Genomic DNA, 25355 nt, shown 5'->3' with positions numbered 1-25355 from the left:
GAAACACAACCTTTGGGAGGTCTGAGACCCTAGAAGAAGGCCAGCAGCCCTGGGACTAACATGCTCAAGAGACCACGTGTAAGGGCTTTGGTGAAGAGTCCCAGCTGAGAGCAGCCTTCCAGCCAAGGTTCAGGGCACGTGACTGAAGCTGTCTTGGACTCTCCAGGCTAGTTCATCCATTTGCAATCTATTTTCTCAATTTGAGAAAATAACTTACAAAATACCACTGAGTGACCACTGAGTTGACACCCCATAGAGCCAAAGCATCACTTAGCTGAGCCCTGAGTAAATTCTTGACTCACAAACTTACTGGATTATACTAACATGGCTAGGTTCTGAAGTAGTTGCTATGCAGCAATATATAACCTGAAAACAGATAAAATTCTTTTTACTTATTAAATTTTGAACAGTTACCTAATTATTCACCTATTGCTAATTAGTTTTTTTAACTATTATATATAGCCGGTAGGTGTTGAAAATTAAGAAAAGCTTTTCTTTTCCAAGAGGACAGTGAGAGACAAGCTAAGCAGCTTCTCATTTGGGAGGTGAAAATGGGACTTCTGACCTTAAATGTGCGCTACATCAGAAAGTGTTTTTTTCAGTATTACAATTTTAATCAAATTATCTAACTTGTTTGGTCCTGGAGTTTTAGGTGAATAAGGTAAAACCTGTCTATTTGACAGGCTAAATATAGATTTTATTATATGTCAAAAATTATAATTACCTGCACAAACTTTAAGGTATCATTACCACTCTATTTCTAAGTTTATATATATAAAGTGTACATCGTGAAGACATTAGTTTAAAAATCAACTCTTACCTTCACCACCACCACCTATATTTTCTTTTGTGGAACCATATAAAATGTTATTTACATTGGATGGAAGACATAGAATTACAACTAAGGAAAGACAAATTGCAAAGGAAAAATGAAACATTCAAATAAAGTTTGGCAAAGATGTGGGGATTCAAGTGAGTAAGATTCTTGTGGTTAAAAGTAACATGTAAGTATCTCTTTGGTGAGGAAGGGTGGGATGATGATCTTGTGGCTCAAAAAATATAATTCAAATTCTGGCACTCACTGGTTTTTGTATTTGGGACTCATATTTGTAGCTTCTACATCCTATACGGAAAATATCATTCTGTTTTGTTCGTAATATATTAATTGAGATTGAAAGTAACCCCTAAATGCACGAGTGGTATATGCAGAAAGTCTACGGTCTGACAAAATGAGTACCTTGCATGTTCAGAAGGTGTTCATTAAAAACAGGTATCATACCTCTATATTCATGCTGCATCCCTCCAGTGTTGTGAATAAATGAAAAAAGAGAGAGCTGTAGGCCATCTTTCACGAAGCTCCAAATTTACTTAAAAAGTCATGTAAAATGATGTGCTTTGAAAATTGTTTTAATGCAATTAAAATTTATTAAAAGTTAGAGCTGTCTAATTATCTTCTGACATTTTATAAATAAACAATGGTTTGTTTCTTTATTTTCAGATGAAGATAAACGCAAACATTACTGTTGTCTGGAAAGCATCACTGTCAAGACATTACGCTTCCTTTTGTTGTTACAATGCAGTATTTTTCCATAGTATTGTTTTTAACTGGTGATGAATGATTTCTTTGCCTTTCCTGCTTTGTAACTCAGAAGCCTAATTTTAATGATGTGATTTTTCACTTCAAAAACTTTTCACATTTCTAAAAAAACAAAAGAACAAAAACTTTCCAGGTTTCTGTAATGATTTAAACCTAGCAATATATCCTATCAATTTCTTCCTTGCTTTCCTGCAGTATTTCCCAACCTGCAGCAGAGCTGTGGGACACATTGCGGTTTTTCTCCAGTAGTTCTAGCTGATGCTGTAGTTCATAAAGTCGAAAAAAAATTTTGCAATCTTTACTTCCATGAACTAGCCCCTGACATGGGGAATTATACTGAGTCAGAACTTCCCAGCCACACCATCCCCACGTATGACGCACACACACTGTAGAGCCATTAAGGTTCATTGTGGTTCAAGCCACTAAGTTTTGGATATGAAACAATAAATAACCAGTAAACACACACAGATTGTTATAGTATATCTTAATATCTTTATTGCTTCATTTCATGAAGAAATTATTAAAAGTATTTACATATCTAGTAACCTAATAACTCATTGTAAAGATTGAAAGTCGTTCACAGGCCCATGTCGATCTATCTTTGTGTTCACCATCACCTTCTTGTTATCCTCAAACTAAATTGCTAAGCTTCCTTCTAAATACTACATTTTCAAGAAGGACATTTTCACAATAATATTGCTCAATGAGGTTAAGTGAGAAATTGAATGTTTTTCCTGTGTATTATCTGTTCTTTCTTTTGACAAATATTCATTGACACCTACTATGTTCCAGCCACTCTTCCAGAAGCTTAGTATACGTCCATCAACAAAAAAGACAAAAATCCCTGCTCCCGTGGAACTTACATTTCAGCATTAGTTATCAATTGTTAATTGCATGTATATGTCTTGGGGACCCACTACGTATACGCAGAAATATGTATACGGCGTAGGCTCTGCCTTTACTGCCTTACTGTTATGCATTTTTCACATGAATATTTTTCATGAATGCAACATTCCTCAAAAATGAACTTTTAAACAATTTCTATGTCAATTAAAATGCATATTACAATGACAAAACAAATTAAGATAGTAATTTGGTCTATCTCCCATCTCCTGGCTATTCAGACACATGCAGTAAGAATGTTTGAGTTCTTCAGATTATTCTGTCTGTCAGCCTGTCACATTTTAATGTCAATTCTCTGTTCATTAGGGACATTCTACCCAGGGGGCTCTTTATCTTTTTGCTTCATTTACTGAAGAGTGATAATGTCATATGGTGCAGAAGATTTTTTTGCATAACAGCTCCTTGGCGTACCAGTGCTCAATAAGAAGGAAGACAAGACAGCTATTTTTTTTATTACACTGAGGATGATGCTGTCTATTATTTTTATAGCATTAATATTAAAACTGTGTGTCCTGGGATTTATTTGTGATCTACCAAATTACATTTTAAACATACAATGATAAAAGCAGGTTTATAAATGTAAACCTAATCACTAATGAGGTCCACTTTACAATGGAAATGTAATCAGTTGTAGCTGTTAGTAATAACAGCCTTTCATAGACTAGATATTTTTATTCTTTTTTAAAAAAGCTTTTTACAGATCAATAGTCAAATGAGTTCAGATTCATCAGTTTATAGATAAGTAACCACAGTCCAGGGAATTTTAGTCAAAGTGAGCTACTGGCTATTGACAGAAAAGCAACAAAACCCCCAGCCTGTGGCTCTCAGCCCACAGTCTTTTTATCACACTGAGACTTCGTCTCATAATTATGTACAGAAAGAAGCAGAGAAATATTCATTTCACAAGTGTTTAATTTTTCATCTTGAAGAAAGCAACTTCAAATCTTAACGTCTTACATTCTTAATCATTTTTGTTAGGCTAATGTGAATTTATTTTTTATTTTACTTTTATTTTTAAAGGGGCTTAATGAGAAAACTATGTCATGGAAAGTTTATTTTTTATTTTTTATTTTTTTGGAAAGTTTTTAAAATAGAAAAAAGATCTATAAAATCACTGCCCTCCAAAACAACCGCATTTTTGGGGGTAGTTTTTACATTCTAGTTTTTAATGTAATCATAGTGATAGCAAACATGCAATTATATGTGTGTGTGTTTGTGTACGTTTACTTAATAACTCTGTCGGTTGCCCGATTTCTGGTATTAGAAACACCACTGCAAGCAGTATCTTGTGTACTGGACTTTATCTATAATTGTCTTTATTTCATTAGAATTAATTTCTGAGGGACATTAATAAGTTGAAAGCTATGGACATATATGCCCTTGGTATATATTTCTATGTTACTTCCCCAAAAAACATGGTACCAGTTTTCATGTTATTAGCAATGGAATCCCACTGAAGGCAAATTAATCTGCTTCCTGTCTTGCCCTTTGCTGTTTCTCCATCACCGAGTCTATGGTCTGCTACAAAACGCCATTGCTTAATGGATGCATAAATGTAAAAGCACCAATTTCTGTTCCAACCTAGTGTCCATGCCACTGCTTTGGACATTACTATTTAAATATAATTTTGTTTAATGAGCCATTTATATAAGCTTTAGTGTTTGTTTTTTTTTTTTTGATAATCAATATGGATTCAAATTCTCCAGTCACTAGGTGAGTATTTACTCACTTATGTTTCCAAAACTTACTCATTAAATATTTGTACACTCTGTAAAAATGTAAGCTAGTCATACCCCAAGACCTCTGGGGTAAGAGAGAAGTTCACATATATTGGGAAATAATTAGAGCTTGTCAAGGAACAGAAAGGGTAGTGACTTCCATGTTTCATGTGGGAAGTTGTTGTCATCTTTAAATTTGTAAAAACTGTGATAACTCTAGAGTGTAAATGAGGACAATGACTATATAATTTGTGAACTGAAACATCTTTGAGGCTGGTCTTCATAATTATGCCAGGACAGCAGGCATAAACTGGGAATCTTCTGTAAAAATCAGAATGCAGCCAGTCCAGTCACTGGCATAATCATAACCTTATACTAAACCTCCTCTTAACCTCTAACCTCTAAACCTCTAGACCTGGAGATCTCTAACCTTTAAACCTCTGACCTCTAACCCTCTAAACCTGTAACCTCTAACTGTATAAATATCTAGACCTCTACTTGCCTCTAAATCTCCACTGACACAATTAGGAAAGGGCGTCACGCTGTTAGAAGAAAGGTGCTGGGAAGGGAAGTCCATTAGAACTGTGTTGTTGAGAGTACAGTCTTCCCTCACATCTGCGGGGCACTGGTTCCAGGACCCGGGGGATACCAAGTCCACAGATGTTCAAGTCCTTTATGTAGAACAATATGGTACAGTCGGCCCTCCTTGTCCAGGGACTTAGTCAACCACGATGGAAAATCCCCTCCACAGTTGGCTGAATCTGCGGATGAGGAACCTGCAGATACAGAGGGCTGACTGTGTTTCTGCATCGGTAGAGATCCAAGTCTGTAAAGGTGTTAGAGGAAATAAATTTCCTAATAGGCAACAAGGTGAGTGAAATTTTCCTGGGCTTGGAACCAAGGGATTGGGGTTATTAGGAAAAGTCAGGAATTAAAACTGCCCTGTGGGGATTAGAACCACTGTGGAATTGTCCAGGCAGGAGCTGGGAGGGAGATAAAATTTGTTCGTGGAGACTGGAACCACATGAAAACACAGCCACTGGCATAGACTGAAGCAGAGATGGGGGAAGGCCGGGGAGTGACTCTGCTCCTCCCTTCCTCCTGTACTCCAATCACCTGCCAGTGCCTCTCCGTTGAAATAGAGATCAGTCTCAAAGGAGCCTGGGGACTGTACTTTGCAGAGTCAGCTGAGTGATACCAAACAGAAAAGTGTAAGGGAGGAGAATGAATCTGAAGGCAACTAGGGAAATGGCCACCATATCCAGTATAATCATATTTAAAAAGAATAAAAAGCAGCGTACAAGCGAAAGTGGCCCATTAGTGGACTGTGATTTCAGGCCTAACGCACACCTACACATAGTGGGATTTTTCACATGAGCTACAGTCATCTGTTAGCTGTTACAGCGTCCCTGGGAACTTAGAACCCTGCAATGGGCACTGATCTGAAAGGCTCTGGCAGATGCAATGTCTCTAGTCAAGGACACAAGACACTGCAGCTCAGATTTCTATGTTTTGTTCATTTTGCTGAGACACAAATAGGAGAAAAGACAATAAAGAAATGGAGGTCACTGAAGTTAAAAATCTTGAAGAATATTATTAATTAGTATTTAGCATGCTTTTCTCTTTACATTCTAGAAGTAAATGAAATGGACATGTGTCATGTGAGAAGGAATGCGTTTTTATCTCACTCTCACAGTATCTATAGTTGAGATTTTTATTTCTTGCTTCTTGACTCTTCATCTCCACAGGCACAGCCATGGTCCATATATTATCCACACCACATCTAGACCAGGACAGCAGCCACTTCTGCTGATTGTAGAATCTTGTGCCTTAAACTGAGACTTTCTGAAGCAACAAGAATCAAGAATCCTTCAGGATAAATTGGACAGTCAAGCTCCTCTTCTGAGAAGGAAAATGACTACTGGCTATAGTCTAATTAGAATTCTAAATTACAGGCTTCAAAATTCTTAATCACTGGGATTCTGTCTGCCTAGTTGATCTCATTTTCTGTAACATTTAAAGTCAAACACTGCGCTCCACAAAAGCAAATATATTCACTCTCACCCACATAAGAATCAGCAGCCTCAACCTTCAGTCCTGGTCTCCTATCATTTCCCTGTCTACTGCTGGCTCATTGCTTTCCACAAATCATAACACTTTTCTCTCAGTTAAAACTTTTTTTTTTGTAACTCATCCCCACCACGACAACTTCTCAGACTTTAGGTAGAATGATCATGAGGTTTATTACACAAACTGGAACACTTTCAAGTGTAAAAAGGATGCTGTTAGTAATTTCAGCAGGAAAAGGCAAAATTCACAACTGTCTCTGGCAAACCAAGATAAATGTTCACCCTAACTATGGCCCTAATCATTCATAAAACTCTAAGCACCATAAACACATCTCAGTAAATACAGAATCAGATATCCTCTCCCTTCCTCCCCCCCATATTCTTCCATCTATTATTCACTATGACTTTAATTTTGCTCAAGATCCAAGGCAAGCATTATTTCGATATTTAAACATACGAGTTTTTCCAACTACCTCCTTTCTTCTGGGGACTACCTTTTAGTTTGTTCTTTGGTGACCATTGAATACTATTGTGAATATTACCTTTTGCTTATGCTTCTAACTACACTGTCCATTCATAACTGATAGGGTTTGAAGTAATGGTACAAAGTTACTTGTGGTAACTTTGAGTAAAGATGGGATGCCCTTTTTTCAAGCTGGGAGTTAGGGGACAGGAGGATAGGACTGACCAATAAGATTAAGGATCAGTCTGACTGACTAGGGAAAGCCCGTAAGATGTTGTGAATCTAGGTAAGCAAGTTGTTAAGATAGAAAGTTCAGCTAAAGGGAACGGGGAAAAAAGCCACAGACTGTTCCATATAAACCAGGATGCCCAAAGGACCCATATTCTAAGAGACCAGGCGTGAGCACCAGTGTCCTCAGCTGATGCACACTGATGCTGCGCTGACATGTGTTCTGTTTTTACTGTAGGATGATGCGTACGAGTAACTTCTAAACCACAACTCCTCATCCTGCGAAGAAGCTACCTGTGGCTTGTTGGTGCGTGCACCATCATGAGCTAGTTCTGCAATGGAAGGTTTCTAATTCTTTAACCAGCATTTAAATCAACGTAAACAATATCAAATAAGAAGGCAATCAGAATTATTTTTCCATATCTCTGTACTCAGAACAGGTGCTATATACAGTGAAATATCAACCACTAATGAAAAGTACAGAATTTATTCTAGAATCATAGAGATGGATGATTTAGGAGTTTAAAATGAGATCAACCTTAACAAGCAGTACCTAGGTTGTTCTTGCCCCTGTACGATGGGAAGCTAAGCCCTAGACCCTCTCTCTTGCTGAGAGAGCAGCACAGAGATGAGTGGAGCTATTCTCTGTTTCCCTGACAGCCCCCGAGACGTGACTCTGTTTACCGATGGGTCTTCCTCATCTATGGTCTGGAATAGAGGCGGCAGCCAAAACTGGCGAATATGACGATGCAGCTGGTCCCTGATCCACTTTGCAAGTTGTCTGGTGTGAGAAAGATCATTATTTTGAAATTATAATTTATTACTTTTCAACAGTACCAAGAAAAGAATAAGAAAAATACGTCTTTTACACTATGTTTGATATCACGTATCCGTAAGGAAAAGTCTTTTGGAGTCAGGGCCAGTGTGTGAATTTTTTGGGAAGTCTTCTTAAAAACTTCTTCAACACCTTCTTTTGGTATGACTGGTATGTGCAGTCTTGACTAGAGCCTAGAGGATAAAGATGATCTTTTTCGTATTATTTATTTATTTTTTTGGAGGGGGGAGGTAATTAAGTTTATTTTAACTTTTTTTAATGGAGGTACTGGGGGTTGAACCAGGATCTCATGCATGTTAAGTACACACCCCACCACTGTGCTATACCGTCCTCCAAAGATAATCTGATTTCTTTAAACTACCCACCTCCATGAATCTTCGAAATATTTGTGTATATTACGCATTAATGTGGTATGGTTCTTTTAATTTTGTACCTTAATTTTATAATTTAATTTTAATGTGTGTGGATTCACTCATTAAAAACATTTTAAGGAAAAATAAAATCTGGGTTATGCTTTCCTTCCCAAATACCCTGTTTCTTTAAAATAACCAACTGATGAGACAAAAATGAAGTTGACCAAATACAGAATTGAGGTGAAATTTTTCATGCAAAGGTATACAAAATACCTATAAAAATGGCTGAAATGGCTTTACTTTTAAAAAAGAAACCATGAATGAATATATCTGCCCCTTTAATATAGCTGGAGGCTGATAAACACAGCTGTCCATAATGCGAAGGCAGATTACATCACGTTACTCTAAATAAGCCCTCTAATGAGAAATCAGGATTAAGCTGAATCTGGAGGAGAAATTTGTATTTGCCTTGAGAATTGCAAGCTGATCTCCCCTGGGGAGAATGATAGAGCATTAAGAGATTTTAATTTGAAATGAGGTTATGGGATTGTAAATTGCTGACAGATATTTAGTAAATGATTTAGTGTTTGTGTTTACATTCTAGCTTAGGGAAGATTTTGACTTTTTCAGCAAACTGAAAAAAATGTCTTCAAAACACATTTAGCTAATCAAAATGAAGTGTCCAAAGAATGGGGAAGAATGAGCAATTACATTGATATATTTGCGTTATGCATTAAAATTCAACAATAAACTTTCATTCTCTGAGCAACCCTCAGTCTTTATTAAGTATATTAGTGCCATACAATTAATATAGTAGCATCAATTAAAGATCGAGTGATAATATCCTTGAGCAAATGTTATAACTCAAAATACCAGGCTTATTAAAAAAAATACTTGCATACCTCTCTACATTTCTAGAAGAATCTATAGTTATACAAAATCCAAGGAGATTTCTTTTTTTGGTGATTTATCACATACTTTTTCTGAAGACATTGAGGAAGTGAAGAATATGTATGGAAGATACTGTGTTTACTGTACACCTGCCAGGAATAAATAGCATAGCTTATGTCCAACTAGTTCTGTAAAAAGGTTGCCCTCTGGGGAAGATGGATGAGACTGAGACTGATAACACAGCTTACTTCCTTTTTCCTTTTGAAACTTTTATTTTCAATGTGACACCTACTATCATACGTAGTCCCTTTCTCTTCTTTGTGACAAACTCACACAGCTTGCAAAAAGTGATTCAGCCTTCATTAGAGAAATGCCACCCAAAGGGTCTTTTTCAAAAGCTTTGTATTTTCCAGCTGGAGACAAGACTGACTGCATCGTGGTTTCTATGGCCCTGCGATACCTAGCCCAAGATAGGCACTGCTGTCATTACAGACATGGCAGGAAAATGTGCTCTTTCTTACCGAGCTGCCTTGAGGTCCAGTGTCACTGGGGAAATATCATAGCCTGGTTTATGGGAAGCCATCCTATTTTATATGCAGGTACATCATACAGCACTTTATGCTTGGGAGGCTAGCAAGGAAGGAATGCAGTGCTTTCCACTCAGCCAAGAGTCTCCTTTTTATTTCTTTTATTGAAAAAAGTGGCTTGCCATTTACCTTTTTATGTCCATTTCTAACTGGAAATAATCCTTTTCCTCTCAAATTTCTAAATCTGACACCCTTTCGGGGTTTGTGTCCTTTCCCTTTGCTTCTTCACATACATTTCCTTCTGCCCTAAAACCTGTGCAATTAACTTCTGTCACCTTAAAAGCCTTCCTTACAGCACATCACTCCAGCTGTTGAAGCAGATGTAATTACATCCTACCCTACCTGTCCTGGGGCATGCTAGTTTCATACAATTTTCATATCATCCTGTTTCATTATTCAAGCAGAGTGAAATTTTAAGGACAGTGTGATTAGGCTGAAATTGGAACTATTCAAGGTTTGGCATTGTGTGAAAAGGCAGGCTCTTTCCTCCCCTACACCGAACTAAAAAGCTATTGTCAAAAAAAAAAAAAAAAAAAAAGGTTCCATCAGCTTGGCGCACACACACTGGTCACACACTCAGGACCGTCACAGTTAAGACTATTCATGTAGCCATATTAAGATTCATTAGTATTTTTATGACTGAGTTGGGAGTTTAACCTGATGGAAATGGTGTTAATGATTAAGGGTTTTATAGATTTATATAGATTCTGTCCTGATTTTGGCAATGAGAACCAAGAAAGGCACACTGAAGCAATGTGAACAATACAGGCATTTATGCAAAGTATTTCAGTATGGTGCTTAAAGAACATTTAACATTACTTAAAAAATTATTGTTGATGGATATTTAGGTTGTTTCCATGTCTTGACAATTGTAAACCGTGTTGCTATGAACATTGGGGTGCATGTATTTTTTTAATTAAAATTCCCTCTAGATATATGCCCAGGAGTGGGAATGCTGGATCATATGGTAAGTCTATTTTCAGTTTTTTGAGGAATCTCCATATTGTTTTCTATAATGGCTGCACCAAACTACATTCCCATCAACTCCCATGTGTAGGAGGGTTCCCTTATCTCCACACCTTCTCCAGCATTTATCATCTGTGGATTTTTGAATGATGGTCATTCTGACTAGTGTGAGGTGATACCTCATTGCAGTTTTGATTTGCATTTCTCTGATAATTAGTGATATTGAGCATTTTTTCATGTGCCAATTGGCCATTGGAGAATTGCTTGTTTAGGTCTTCTGTCCATTTTTGGATTGGGTTTTTTTTTGTTATTAAGTTGTATGAGCTGTTTATATATTCTGGAAATTAAGCCCTTGTCAGTCTCATCTTTTGCAAATATTTTCTCCCATTCCATAGATTGTCTTTTTGTTTTGCTTATGGATAAACAAGTTGTGGTATATTTATACAATGGAATACTACTCAACCACAAAAAATAAAATAATGCCATTTGCAGTAACGTGGATGGACCTGGAGATTGTCATTCTAAGTGAAGTAAGCCACAAAGAGAAAGAAAAATATCATATGATATCATTTATATGGGGATCTAAAAAAAGACAAATGAACTTATTTATAAAACAGAAACAGACTCACAGACCTAGAAAACAAACTTACATTTACCAGGGTGGGAAGAGGATGGGAAGGGATAAATTGGGAGTTAGAGATTTGCAGACACTAACTACTATATATAAAATAGATAAATAAGTTTAAACTGTATAGTACAGGGAACTATATTCAATATCTTACAGTAACCCATAATGAAAAAGAATATGAAAACGAATATATGTATGTATATGTATGACCGAACTATTACATGGTACACCAGAATTTGACATGACACTATAACCTGACAACATTTCAATAAAAAAAAAACTGTTGTACAGAAAGAGAAAAAGGAAAAAAGGCTTAAATAGTTGTACTCTCTTTACGTATATCTAAACAAAAGCCTATAAAGCAGACATAAACATGGGAAATAAGTTCAATCCATTTTAAATTAATAACTATTTCCTTAGATTCTTAACACCCTGGCCCTGTAGTTCACTAAGATACATTGTGGTTTGATGTAACTAGTAAATTTTTAGTATTTGCTCTCCTCCCTTCAAACCTCCTTGCTATTCCCAATTCCTAGACTATTTTGTTGGTAGTGAGTGGTTTCAGGTTTTCGGTGGTCTCTTCTCCCAGAAGTAGATTTTGGTGTATGGTCAAAGGAGAAGCAAGAGAATTAAAAGTAAAGCCTTGTAAATTCCTCATATTTCCTGGTGGGCTTTGGCTGCAGGTCAGTCCAGGGGCCTGACCTCTGGATCTGGGACCTAGTCATTCCCCAGCTTCTGGCTCTGTGTTAACACCAATCTATGGCAAATGGAAATACAATTTTAAAAAACGTAGAGGATAAAATCTAGATGCTTGCATAATACACCAGATTCCTCTTAGTATAAGTATATACTAAATAATTTATTGAAAAATTATTTGAAGCCACCAATATCACTCAAAAAATTGTTACAAGAATACTGCTACCATGGCTGTTCCCTCTGAGGAGAGGCAGAATAGTTGGCGGAAATTAAACTCTGAAAGAGCATTTTGCCAAAAGAATTTCAATCCTTTCTGAAGTACAAGAGGAGGCAGTTATAGGTTTGTTTTCTTTTTTTAAACAGATGACTTGTTCTTTCTAATCTGTTCTTCACTTGCCTATCCAGTTTGTAGATGATGATCAATTTTTTATAGCTATCTTTTGTTGAGTGATCACTACATCCTGGCACCATTCTAAGCACTTAATTTATATTATTTAACTTAGCCACAAGCAACACTCTGAAGTATATTTTAGTAACCTCATTATATAGATGAGAAAACAGAGGCACCAAAAGTTTTAATAACTTGCAGGAGGTGACACAGCCAGAGTCTGTTGACTCCAACATTAATATTCTTAACTACTTCCTCCGTACTATACCCATTAGCCTCCCCACATTTCTCATGTTTGAATTTTTCCTGCTAAAGATAACCTCTTTGCTAACTCAAGTTTTGGGTTAACCCAACCAACTAATGTAAAACAATTTTTTTTAACTATGACATTTTTTTTTCCTGCATGCTGTCTAATCTCCAACATCTGGTGCTTTTTCACATGCCCCACCATCAACATTTCTTCTGCTAATTTTCTTAGTTACTATTTAGTTCTTGATTCCTTTGTAATCTGACTTTCAACCTCACCATTTTATACTGAGATGTTGTGCCTCATAAAAATTAATTTGCTTTGAGATAACAAGAAGAGTCATTAATCTCAGGATAAAAATGATGATCCTATCTTATTTTCTAATAGTACCAAGCAAATTCCATGTCAGTGAAAACCACAGCCATGTAAAGTCACCAGTTAACTACCAGAGTGGAGTCCATTTCTCTTTTTATTCAGTGTACTCAACCTCCTTTCTAGAATCTACCCTACTGGCTACTTTCATATTTTATTCTTTCATAATCTTGTTCTCTCTGGAATGTCATTGCCCCCTCTTCCTCTATTCCAAACCAATTTAGTTTTTATTAATCCCAATTTTTTTTTTCTCAAATTCTTCCTAGAAAAAGTTATTCTTTGTGCCTCTAACACCACAATTTTCCTGAAATCATTCATTTTGTATCTTCATCTACACTGGGTTTCTCCCACTGGAAAGGGAGCCTCAAATTGTCAGAAATCATTTCAAGCCTAGTATAATGGATAGTACATATGAGTTCTCAGTAAATATTTAATAGATTGAATCAAGGTTTTATTATAGTATTTAGTCAACAATGAGGAACTTGACCAATAAAGATATTTGCTAGGAAAACAATGAGGGTAGCTGTAATCAGTTTAGGTGTACTTTTGTCTGTCTACCTCAGGGGCATGAAAATGATACAGGAGATAATCAAATAGTAATTTATTTTTATTTCCCATCATTAAAAAAAAATCTATGTGTGTCTTCAATAAAATCAAAGCAATTCAAAATAATATTTTTCTTAGAGTGAAATTCTTCACATGCAGTGTTTTATACCATTTTGAAAAAAAGGCTATTTGGAGCCATTTAGAATCAGGATAAAATTACGTAAAAATGTAAATGATAAAACTTGAAGGATTTTCTTTCCACCACATGTGTAACATCTTCTGTGAAGATGTTATTGATTTTTTTGTGAAATGAAAACAATAACATTAAATGCAGAACACTCTAAATTCGTGGTTTAAGAGGGTTTGGAGAACTGGAGATGTGGTTCCTCTATAGGAACCAATTCACAGCCCACGAGACCTGTGGAGAGCGACCATCTGGTGGCCGACTACACACGGAAAAGCGATGAATATCTCGTGGATATAACTAACTTCCTGACAGATAATTTCTCTGTGAATAAATTCTCAGAGCAATTCAAGTGTATATTTACTTCAGATTTTTATTGGAATAGATGAGACAGGTGAACAAATATCCATTAAGGAGTTACCGCCTTTTGTGGAACGTACGATGACAAGGAGGAAACACCAGGTTCTCAATCATTCACGGAAGAATTGTGCAGCATGGGTTTAAGAGAGCCAATGGCACATTTGGACAGAATAAATGTCTGCTGTTCTCTTAGATTAATATTCCAAAAATTGAATTTAAAGCCCCAGATCACGTGGATTTATTTTAAAGTTCAGCTATAAAACTTCCCAAAGTTATAACCCAGCCAACCAGGAAGGCTCTCAGCTAGGAATTTTGCAGCTCATGCTACTGGAGGATGAATATGGAAATATGGTATTAGACAGCTTGCTGTCAGTTCCTAAAAATCATTACACCCACGGAAATTCTATTTGGCCCACCAAATTTGCACTCTGCCACCTCGTATTTCCTAGCAGCGTATCTGCTTTGCTGTTTCACATCATGAGGCTAAAGCAAGCACTTGCAAAAAAATAGAGTCCATCTTCCTTAAAAAAAACAAGATTTCTTCCAAAATTGAGTTATAGGGAAAAGAAGTGAGAGAATGACTATATTTAATTAAGTTTTCTCAGATTAAACCCTGAATGTTATTAAGCTCACTGAGTACCAGCACTTGGATTAGTGTTTATTTTCTTTCTTTTCTTGAGTTACCCTTCAGACTAGGCTAGTGACATAATGATTATTTACTGGGTGCTTATTAAGTGACTGATAGATCTTCTGCCAAATCATTACATGAATTTATCATTTAACGTTAAAAATCTGCCTCCACCGTGGTTACCATCACCAGTTTTTGATACAGAAACTTGTCCAATGTCACCAGCTGGGAAGCAGTGGAGCCAAGTTTCAAACTCAGTTCTATCTCCTCTGCCTGTGCTCATAGACAGTATGACATTTATCTTAAATGTTTATATATGCAAACTCTTGTTCTTTACTGCATCTCCCCAGAGATATTGCATCATATCTGAGGCCTCCTCCAAACATTTAATTTATTATGGTAAATACAGTGTCACAATTCAATCAGTGATAGTTGAGATTTTTGAATATATGAAAAGATAGAGAAAAAGATAAGGTTTATTTTAGGAAAAAATATACTCTTAAAAATGCTTTATTGAGGTATGAATTTTTTAACTGAAGTAGAGACAGTTACAATGTACCAATTTCTGGTGTACAGCACAATGTGCCAGTCATGCATATACATACATTCATTTCATATTCTTTTTCATTAAAGGTTATTACAAGATACTGAATATAGTTCCCTGTGCTATACAAAAGAAATTAGTTTTTTAAATCTATTTTTATATATAGTGGCTAACATTTGCAATATTGAGGTATGAGTGACACACAAAAAAATGTATGTAATGTGTAAATTTGATGAGTCTAGAGATGAGTATACATCTCTCAAACTATCACCAATCTATGCCATAACATATCTGTCTCCTCCAAAAGTTTCCTCTCACCCTCTTTATTATATTACTATTACTATTAATTTTGTGATAATAAAACTTAAGATATACTCTCTTAGCAAATTTAAGTATATAGTACATTATTATTAATTCTAGACTATGTGGTACAGTAGCTCTTTAGGACTTAATCATCTTGTATAACTGAAATTTGGTACTTTTTGATTAATACTTCCCTCTTTTTCCCCTTCTCCCAGTCCCTTACAACCACTATTATACTCTCTGCTTCTATGAGTTTGGCCTGTTAGATTTCTCACAAAAGTAAAGCCTTGCAAATTCCTTATAAACAAAAAGTAAATTCCTCATAAATAAAAAGTCTTGATTGTGGTGATGGTTTAACAAGTATATACTTACTGTCAGATTCATCAGGTTGTTTACATTAAAAATGTACAGATTTTAGTACATCAATTATAGCTTAATTGCTGGTTTAAGAAAATAATATAAAGGCAGAAAAAATGCTTCTGCTCAGCAAAGGAAACAACCAACAAAATCAAAAGCAACCTACAGAATGGGAGAAAATATTTGCAAACTATATATCTGATGAAGGGTTAATATCTGAAATATATAAGGGACTCTTGCAGCTCAATAGCAAGAAAACAAATAACCCAATTAGCAAATGAGCAAAGGATCTTACTAAACATCTCCCCAAAGAAGACATAAAAGTGGCCGATGAGTATGTGAAAATGTATTCAGCATAACTAATGATCAATCAAATTAGTTCAGCATAACTAATGCCAATCAAAGCCAAAATGAAATAGCCCTCGACACCTCACACCTGTAAGGATGGCTATTACAAAACAAAAACAAAAGTGAAGACAAAACAGAAGAAAAGTGTTGGTGAGGATGCGGAAAAAAGGGAACCATTGAACATTGTCAGTAGGGGTATAAATTGATGCAGCCACTATGGAAAACAGTATGGAGGTTCCTCAAAAAATTGAAAATAGACTTACCATATGATCCAGCAACCTCATGCTGAATATATATCCAAAAGAATTGATATTGGAATCTTGAAGGAATATCTGCACTCCCTTGTCCACTGAAGCATTATTCACAATAGCCAAGACATGGAAGCAATCTAAATATTCACTGACGAATGAATAAAGAAAATGTGGTATATGCACACAATGGAAGCCTTAAGAAAGGAAATTCTGCCATTCGCGACAACATGGATGAATCTGGAGGCTGAATATACCTTTAAATTGAATAATCTGTCTCATTTATTATGTTTATACCTCAATATCTTAATAGCCTAAACATTACATTTCTTTTGAGCTATTCAATGTCTTGTTATGATATAAAATTGATTGCTACTCTGAAATCTTAAATGCTGTAAGGAAAGAAACTTTGGCAGCTACATTATAAAAATGTGTTCATCTGAACTGAGCTGAACTTATTTACAGCCTTACTGTATCTGCGGTCATGAAGGATGATTATATATGTACCAGGCTAATTTTAAGGCTTTTATAAGTACGAAACAGTACTCTTTTCTGAAAGAATCCATATAAGTTTTCTAGGAATATATCTACTTCTGTAAACCTCATCAAAGATTTTTCGACACAACAATGTGCTAATACAAACATTTAATATCTTTATTTTCAAGTACAAAAAACTTGTCACTTTAAAAAATCTCCCTGTGCTCCCACCATTGGTGAGGAGAGCAATGCGTATAAAGAGTAAATCTTGAGCTGGGGAGACATCACCAGTCTGGTGAATTGTTGGTTAAGTTTTTCAATATTCTCTTTAAACACATACATATACAGATAGAGATGATTAGACAGATAGACAGACAGACAGACAGATGGCTGTAGATTTTTTCTGCCACTTTACTTTCACTTTCTATTAAAGAAATCAATAAACTATTCTAAACAATGGAGTTATTTCACCTAGCTCAGAAGAGTATCACAGAATTTAAAGACTTCCATACTATTTCCCTAATACTCAAAATCAGTTTTCATTTTTGTAGTTTTTTGTTTCCTGAAAACAATTCTTTCTATAATTGTAGATAATGATCACAGTCTCTTGAGCTCATATTTTATATTCACTTCTTCCATTTTAATAATATTCTTTAATGTTATCTGAGCTTAAGATTTATTAAGGATTTTGTAGAATTTTCAAAACATGGTTAACTATTTACATAGTTCTTAAAAGGAGACATGCAGCGGGAAAACTGTCTGTGTAAAGAAGTAATTGGAAACACCACACAATATATAGTAAAAATGCAATTACTTTTAAAATGGAATCTGTGAACTAGGTCACTGAAAATTTGTACAGATTATTTTGGTTTTCTTTTGGCCTCTAACTTAGTAACAACACTATTTTCAAATAAAAGGGAGTGAAACTATTGTCTGTGAGTTAAAGAATTTAAAGAAAACATGGCATTATAAGAAAAGCTAATGATCTTCATATGCTTAGATTAAAAAACATATGAAATGACAAATTAAATATATTTACTCATTGCAGCACCTAGATAAAAATGCAAATGTGATATGTAAAACTGTAAAGAGTACTTAATTAAATAATGACTCAGTGTCTGGAGAAAAAGGGACTATGCAATACTTTTTTTTGCCTTCTTGATGAAAATGCAAATTACACCATTAATAGTTTATAAATGAACTTGGCTAAGAGACAGCTAATGCATATCCTGTTCTAAATTAAATAAAAGCAATAAGTGTTCCATTACATTCATTGAGGTAAACTCCGAAATCACTTCATATTTATGAAATATGAGTTTTAAATGTTTATCTTATTGTTTTTCTCCCCTGGAACCATTCTTTATACTGCTATGAATTTTGTCAAAAAATTGTTGGAATATCATTTTCTTTTATTATTCTACTCAATTTCCCCCTCTCCTCTGTCTCCGCCTGCACATATACATATGCACATATACCCCAAATATTTATATCAGAAGAGGGAGAATAGAAGACACAGTAAAATCACATCAACTTATTAGCTTTCGGATCAGCCCCAGACTTCAGTCACAATATTCTTGCCACTTGGAATTATTGATCATAGTCAGACTAAGGGCTTGGTATGGTATCTTTCACTTTAATAGTTATAGAATTTGTTTGCAGCTGGTCCCTCTACTCAAAGACTTTATGATATGGTGAAGAAATGGAATGAATATAAGCAAATGTATTATGTGATCAACTGTGAATGATCAGTATATTTTCAAATTGTGTGGCTTATGGAATTTTGTTTACATCCAGATCATCTTCTCTCGGTACTCAGAATTCTCCTCAGTATCTCATACTTCCCTGCCCAAGGAATGCAAATAAAATTTAATTCTAGTGAGAAAAAAAAATTTAATTACAAAAGCAAATCCTCCAAAAAAAATTAATCCCTCAAACAAATAAGAACTGCCCTGAACACTCTTTTTGATTATCAGTGTCCTGCTTCTCTTCATTAGAGCTAATAGTTGAGTTTTCTGTAAATAAATTATTTGAATAGGGATACATATAGCAAACAAAGAATATAAATTACCGAAATGAATAAATAATTATTCAAATATTCAACTATACTTTGAAATTCACATTGGTTAGGGCAGTGAGATGTGAGGGTAACAAGTAGGATGCACAGGAGGGGAGAATTTTCAGGAGGAAATAAAATTATTTCTGTATTTAATCTTTTTAACTTTCATTTTCATTATGAAGGACTGCCATGCCACAAGAAGATGATGTATTTTTATCAAATCATTATTGAGTAAAGAATTTGTGTGGGGGATGGAATAATGTTGATAGAACAGAACAAGATGAGCCAAAGCAAAGCATAACAACAACTCCCATGTGTGTAAAAATTTGCAAGTGGTGAAGAACTCTACATTTCATTATTTCACCTGACGTGTAAACTTTTTTGATTACTAAGGTAGATGATATCATTAATCAAAATTTTAAATATGAGGAAACTCAGAAAATATGAACCATCATAACCAAGATACCCAATTTGAAATTTACAGAACTGGGTCAAATGGAACAAAATAGAATGGTAGAGAATTTCATGCTTATGAGGCAACTCCCCCTGAAAATGTAGGTGGAGAGTTTAAAATTAGTGAAGTGAGAGTACTGTCTCCTAGGGAGTGCATACTTTAGAGAACTTTGACTGTGTTAAGGAAAGCTTGTGTGGCAGGCTGTTCCTCAGCTACTCTGCCTAACAAAATGTCACTGATGACCTTACAAAATGTACAAAGTTTCCTTCTAAGATGGTCATAGCAATTCCTGCCATGTTCCTCCAACCAAGAGGTAGAGCCAGCATCTCCATCCCTTAAATACAGGCTAGCCTTGGGAATTCAGTACCAAGCGTTTATTAGGCTTTTAAAATAAGACTTGCTGATGGAAGAAAAAGAGTTATAGATAGTATTCTGTTATCTCTTTTTTTCAAGACATTGGGAGCAACACTGCATAATTGCTCTCAAAAATAACACACTGGATGGCTCATACAAGAAACATTCATTATCGCAGTTCTGGAGGTTGGGAAGTCCAGGATCAAGGCTCCAGCACAGACAGTATCTGGTGAGGACCCACTTCCTCATTCACAGATGGTCCTATGTTCTCACACGATGGAAAGGGTGAGGGAGCTTCAGGGGACACTTTTAAGTGGGTCTTAATATCATCCATGAAGTCTCCATACTCATGATCCAATCACCCCAAAGGTCCCATATAATACTGTTACCTTCGAGGTTAGGTTTCAAGATTTGAATTATGAGAGACACAAACATTCAGTCTAAAGCAGACTTTTCATTTATTTTAGTCATCGCTGGACTTGCCTTTCTCTCCATCTGAACCACTATAAAATACCTAAATGTCTATGCAATAAATGTTTATTATATAAAGAGATTGCTCTTGTGACCTAAGCAGCTAGCTTATTATCAATATTTATTCTTCCATATCTCCTTACTAACAGAGTTTTGAATTTGTCGGCTATGTAAGGGAACAGTTAAAAAAACGACATTTCCTAGCATCTTTTGTAAATGTGTGGCACAGTTTTTGCCACTGAGATCTGAGGGAAAGTATAGTTGAAGGGAGTCAGGTTCCCACTCCTTTCCTGAGCACGTGGTGGGGAAGGAATTTCATATACTCTAAGCAGGCTAACAGGGAACCAAAACCAACAAAGAGTGATGGTTTCAGAATGTCTGTGAACTGAAGGGTCTACACCAAATTGTGCAGAAACAAAATGCTTTCTTTTACATCAGGGCAATAGATAGCCACCTGGGATCAAAGGACCAAGCAGAGTCTAAAACAGCATGTGGATCCAGAAAAATGCAGCTTTTGCAAGACAGAACACCAAACGCCTCTGTGAGACAGCATCTCAGGCACAAAGGATCAGCCCTGGGCAAAGTTGCTCTTTAGAAGCTTCTCTGCCAAGTGACAGGATAGCTTTGGTTGATGCTGAGTAGAAAGAAATTAACCAGAACTGCGGTTTTAAAAAGTACTTGATATGTGTATGTATGACCGAACTAATGCTGTACACCAGAAGCTGACGCAACGTTGTAAATGGACTACACTTCAATAAAAAAAGAGAAAAAGACTCATGAAAAAGTACTTAATCCTTAATGCAGTATGTTAACAATTTGGATCAAATCTGGCACTACTTTGTTATGGGCCAAACAAGGGTTTAAATCAAATATTTCTTAACTATTTGAAGAAAATACTATCTACAGATACAGAAAACATACAGTGGATCTTAAATGTTGACCCTCTTAGTTACTAGTTTTATCAGTAAATCCTTTAAGACAGGCTGTGTTCCTGGAGGATTGAGATCTCGCAGGTGACCCTGTATTTTGAATGGAATAATAGGTTTTGTTTTCGTATTTACTTATTTATTTTTTTAACTTGTGGAACCAACTCAGATTTAATGCATTTTATTGATTTTCTGTCACCCAGTTTTTAATATATGTGTGCCTGGTTGGTACAAAGGCATAAAGATAGCTCAGCTACTTCTGACTGTTCTTTTCAAGAATATTGTATCAATCCAGATTCCTAGGCTTTGGTTTTACACCTTCAGATTACGAGTATGTAAAGGACACCACAGACAGCACATGGAAGCCTCATGGGAAGACTTGTTTCCATGAGAAGAAACTTCCAGAAGATTTACTGCTTGTGTGATACATTGATTGAATGTTCTACTCACAGAAAGAGTCACTTTATAGAGACAGATAACATTAGAGCTAAATTTTAAGCTCATTTTAGGTCATGGCATTTATTTTTGTGTGTGTCTTTTACATGATTACAGAAAAAAAAAAGAGTAAAAAAGGACAGTTTGAAGTTTAGGAAGTTTAACCTGAGATAACCATTATTCTTTATGGAAAAAATGAGATTTAAAAAAATTATGAGAACTTGAAAGTTTTTCTATACATAGGGTATCTTCTGTCTTATGAATGTCCATAACGTATAATAAAATTTTTATTACATTCATTTTATATAAACATGGGGAATGATTATCTTTATATGGAGTCTGACATTAGGTATAAAGTTTAAGCTTATGTATTTGAATGCTGCATGGAGTTTCAGAATACATTCTGAAAATCAAACTATTCTGTATAAACTGTAAAATCTACCTTTTCAAGAAAAATGCTTGTATTTTCATGCTTGTATTTTTGCAGCCTTTAAAAATTATTGATCTTATGATAAATGTTAGTCTTTTATGCTTAACACATTCTAAGTGTAACACAGATGTCAGCTGAGGTCACCCTGCCCCTTAAGAAATGTGTATATATAAACACATACATATATATGTGATGTATATGCATATATACACACATGCAATTCTAGTAACCCACCTTTGTCTGCATATGATTTTCTTACAATATACAGACAAAGGGAGGAGGGTTGAGTGCGGTATACCCTTGATACAGATATTGTCTTCAGATAATTACAAAAATAGAACTGACTCAAAACTGACATTTTTTTAAATCACCGTATACCAACAGTTCTAGATAATGCCAATAATAGAATTATCCTCCCTGAAAATATCTTTGATCTAAGTCATAAACAATTGCTATAGTTACTGCTGAACTTGAATTAAACATGCACACATGTGTGTATGTGTGTATATGTGCATGTGTGTGTGCCGGTGTGTGTTTCAAATTAGCACAATTTATTACTTATCTTCTAAGGATCCACAGCCTCATCTCCTTTGTTCCCTCTGCCCTCTATCTAACCAGATATGGAACATCAACCAAATTTTATGATGTTCTAACCTACAAAAAAAAAATCCCATTAGAAACATTCGTGTGCGGCCTTTTCTACTGAGGTGTTGGTCCTTTCATACAGAAGAGTTAGCGTCTTGAAATCTCAATTCTATTTGCTCTAACACACAAGTAAGTTTAATTCTCTACTCCTTCTATTCTCCTTTGCTATAAAAAAAAAAGACTCTTTAATGCACTCTGTTTGACAACAGATAAATTATCTATTTCAGGTTCTATCACTGAGCAGCACAGAAGAAACTGAATCAGTTTTGACATTTGCAAAATAGAGATGTATTTCCAACTCATATGAGCTGTACCATTGCCCTGAGAGGGTGAAAGTAGCTACTGTCAATTTTGGTTACAAATAATATGTCCACTCCACTATATAGACATTTTTTTAAAGATTTCATATTCATAAAAGTAGATTTCAGGACACTTTGTCTTTGAGAATAAAGTTGGCATTGAGAAAAATAATTTTTCTCTAATTTCTAATCTCATTTCCTGTAAAAAGGCAGCTCATTTCAGAATTCCTTATAACTGATGCTGAGGAACCTTGCATGGACTTTTCATGACTGTCATGGTCAAGTGTACAGATCACGTTTTGTTTTAAGAGTTTTATAGCCTCCCAATACAGGCAATTCAATAGGGAAAACAGTAACAAAAATGACACTAATTAAACATTCCATGCTTTGCACTAAATACTGTAAACGCATCCTTCCCACTGAGGTTGGCCTTTCCAAGTTTCCTCAGTAAATTGAACTGCCATCCTTTGACTCGTTCAGGCCCCCAAACATTTGACCCTTCTATGTCTGTCAGTCCTACGCACACTCCTTCAGTGCATCCTGTCAACTCTAAGCTGCTATCACCTCTCAACGCAGCAACCTCGTGGTGGGTTTTCTGCTTCCATTTCCTCCCCACAATCCATTTTCTATACAGCAGACAGAATGAACGTTTGAAAATGCCAATTAGATCATGATCACGTTACTGACCTGTCTTAACCTTCCGGTGGCTTCAGAGCTGCACAAAAATCCATTTTCTTCAGCTGCATTGACCTGAGCCCCCCTCCACTGCCTGTCTGTCCCACCATCTCTATCACTTCTCCGTTCCTCCACTGTAGCCAGTAGCCAGGCCTTGTTCCATTTTTCATGAATTCATGTCAGGGGCTTGGCATTTACTCTTTCTTCTTGTCAAGATGGCTCTGTCCCTAGTGCTTCACACTGCGGGCTCTTTCCTGTCAAATGTCACCTCCTTAAGGCCACCCGCTCAGGAACACTTCCAGAAGTCTTATGGTTGCTTTTACTACATTCTGTCTCTTTAGTGTCAAAAATCACGTCTCAGGTGGCATCAGGTCTCCTGAGTATATGTTCTGGGGCAATTTGTCATTTGTATACAGTGCCATGTTGTGTGACTGGGTGGAGGCACTTGTTTGAAACACACACATATATAACCCATGATAGTGGAGGATTTCTCCCCGGGCCTCTGCACCATATAAGGGAGAAAATCTGTCACATACATATTTTATAGAGACGTTTTGTTAGGCAAAAGTCTAGAAATTCAAGATAACTCTCCTGAAGGAGTTCACATAATAAATACTAGAATATGCATACTTAAACACATATAAAAATACAAAATCATGGGTGGATAGCTTGGTTGATTGTTAATGAGTTAATACCCCCGTGCACGGGCACCGATATTAACAAACAGCTTTTCTGGCCCCTGAGAAGTCGCCCTCATTTCCACGTCCAGGTAATTCTACCTGCCCTCACCTCTACCAGGGGTAACCATGATCCTGACTTCGAAGAAATTAGGTTAATTTTTCCTGGTTTTGAACTTTTTATAAACAGAACCATACTGTATGTACTCATTTGTATGGCTCTTTTTTTTTTTTTTTTGGTTTGTCTTTATGTTTTTAAAGATTTGTCCATGTTGCTGTGTATAGCTGCAGATTTTTCAGGGGCTTCTCTATAGTGCTCTGCTAATTGAATACAACAAATGTATTCCATTTGGATCGTTTTCGAGTTCAGGGGCTCTAAAGAGTACAAGGCTGTGGACAGTCTCAAACATGTCACTTGGTGACCATGTGTGTATGTCTAGGAAAAGAATTGCTTGGCCACAGAGTGTGCATTTGTTCACTGTAAGTCAGTACTGATAAATGGCTTTTCAAAGTGACTGTACCTAATTTTACTCCCAAAGGAATTGGAGCCCTCTTGCAAAAGAGGGACTCATTAACTAGGTCTTCTCTCCTCCAACACGTAGGTCAGGGGGAATCCTGCATTACAATTCACAAAGCAAAGCTACCATAAAAATACCTAGAAATGACCAGCAAAAAGTGGGAAAGTTGATTCTTCTTTATGTGTAACAGCCTAGAAGTGTTACCATGACTTTACAAATTTATCACAGAGTTTAATGATTTTTGTAGACTCTCTGAATTAGGAAATGTTAATTTATGATCTCCCAAACTCTTCCATTTCAACATTTTAAAGACCACATTAGCATATATTTGTTGTACCTTTTGCAATTTCCAAAAGGCACAAACAAACCTGGCGGAGTATCAGTAGTTCATTACTAAAGTTTATGCAATAATTTGAGTGACATTCTGGACAGCAGTATCCAAGTACTCTTATACATATCTCATGAATTTTTACTGCTGT

General features: G+C 35.8%; 1 long non-coding RNA gene across 2 annotated transcripts in view; it reads right to left on the bottom strand.

The window, feature by feature from the left end:
* Positions 1 to 25355, bottom strand: part of LOC106729909 — a 327331-nt gene that overhangs the window by 103249 nt on the left and 198727 nt on the right. The window contains exon 4 of one of the 2 annotated variants that reach the window (XR_004314881.1): positions 6003 to 7759. The exons of the other annotated variant lie outside the window; for it this stretch is intronic. This is a non-coding gene — a long non-coding RNA (uncharacterized LOC106729909). Of the gene's footprint in view, positions 1 to 6002; positions 7760 to 25355 lie in introns of those variants that run through there. 2 annotated transcript variants of the gene reach the window in all.

Source organism: Camelus ferus, chromosome 24, assembly GCF_009834535.1.
Source record: "Camelus ferus isolate YT-003-E chromosome 24, BCGSAC_Cfer_1.0, whole genome shotgun sequence".
NCBI lineage: Eukaryota > Metazoa > Chordata > Mammalia > Artiodactyla > Camelidae > Camelus > Camelus ferus.
This window is presented reverse-complemented; position numbering and strand designations above follow the sequence as displayed.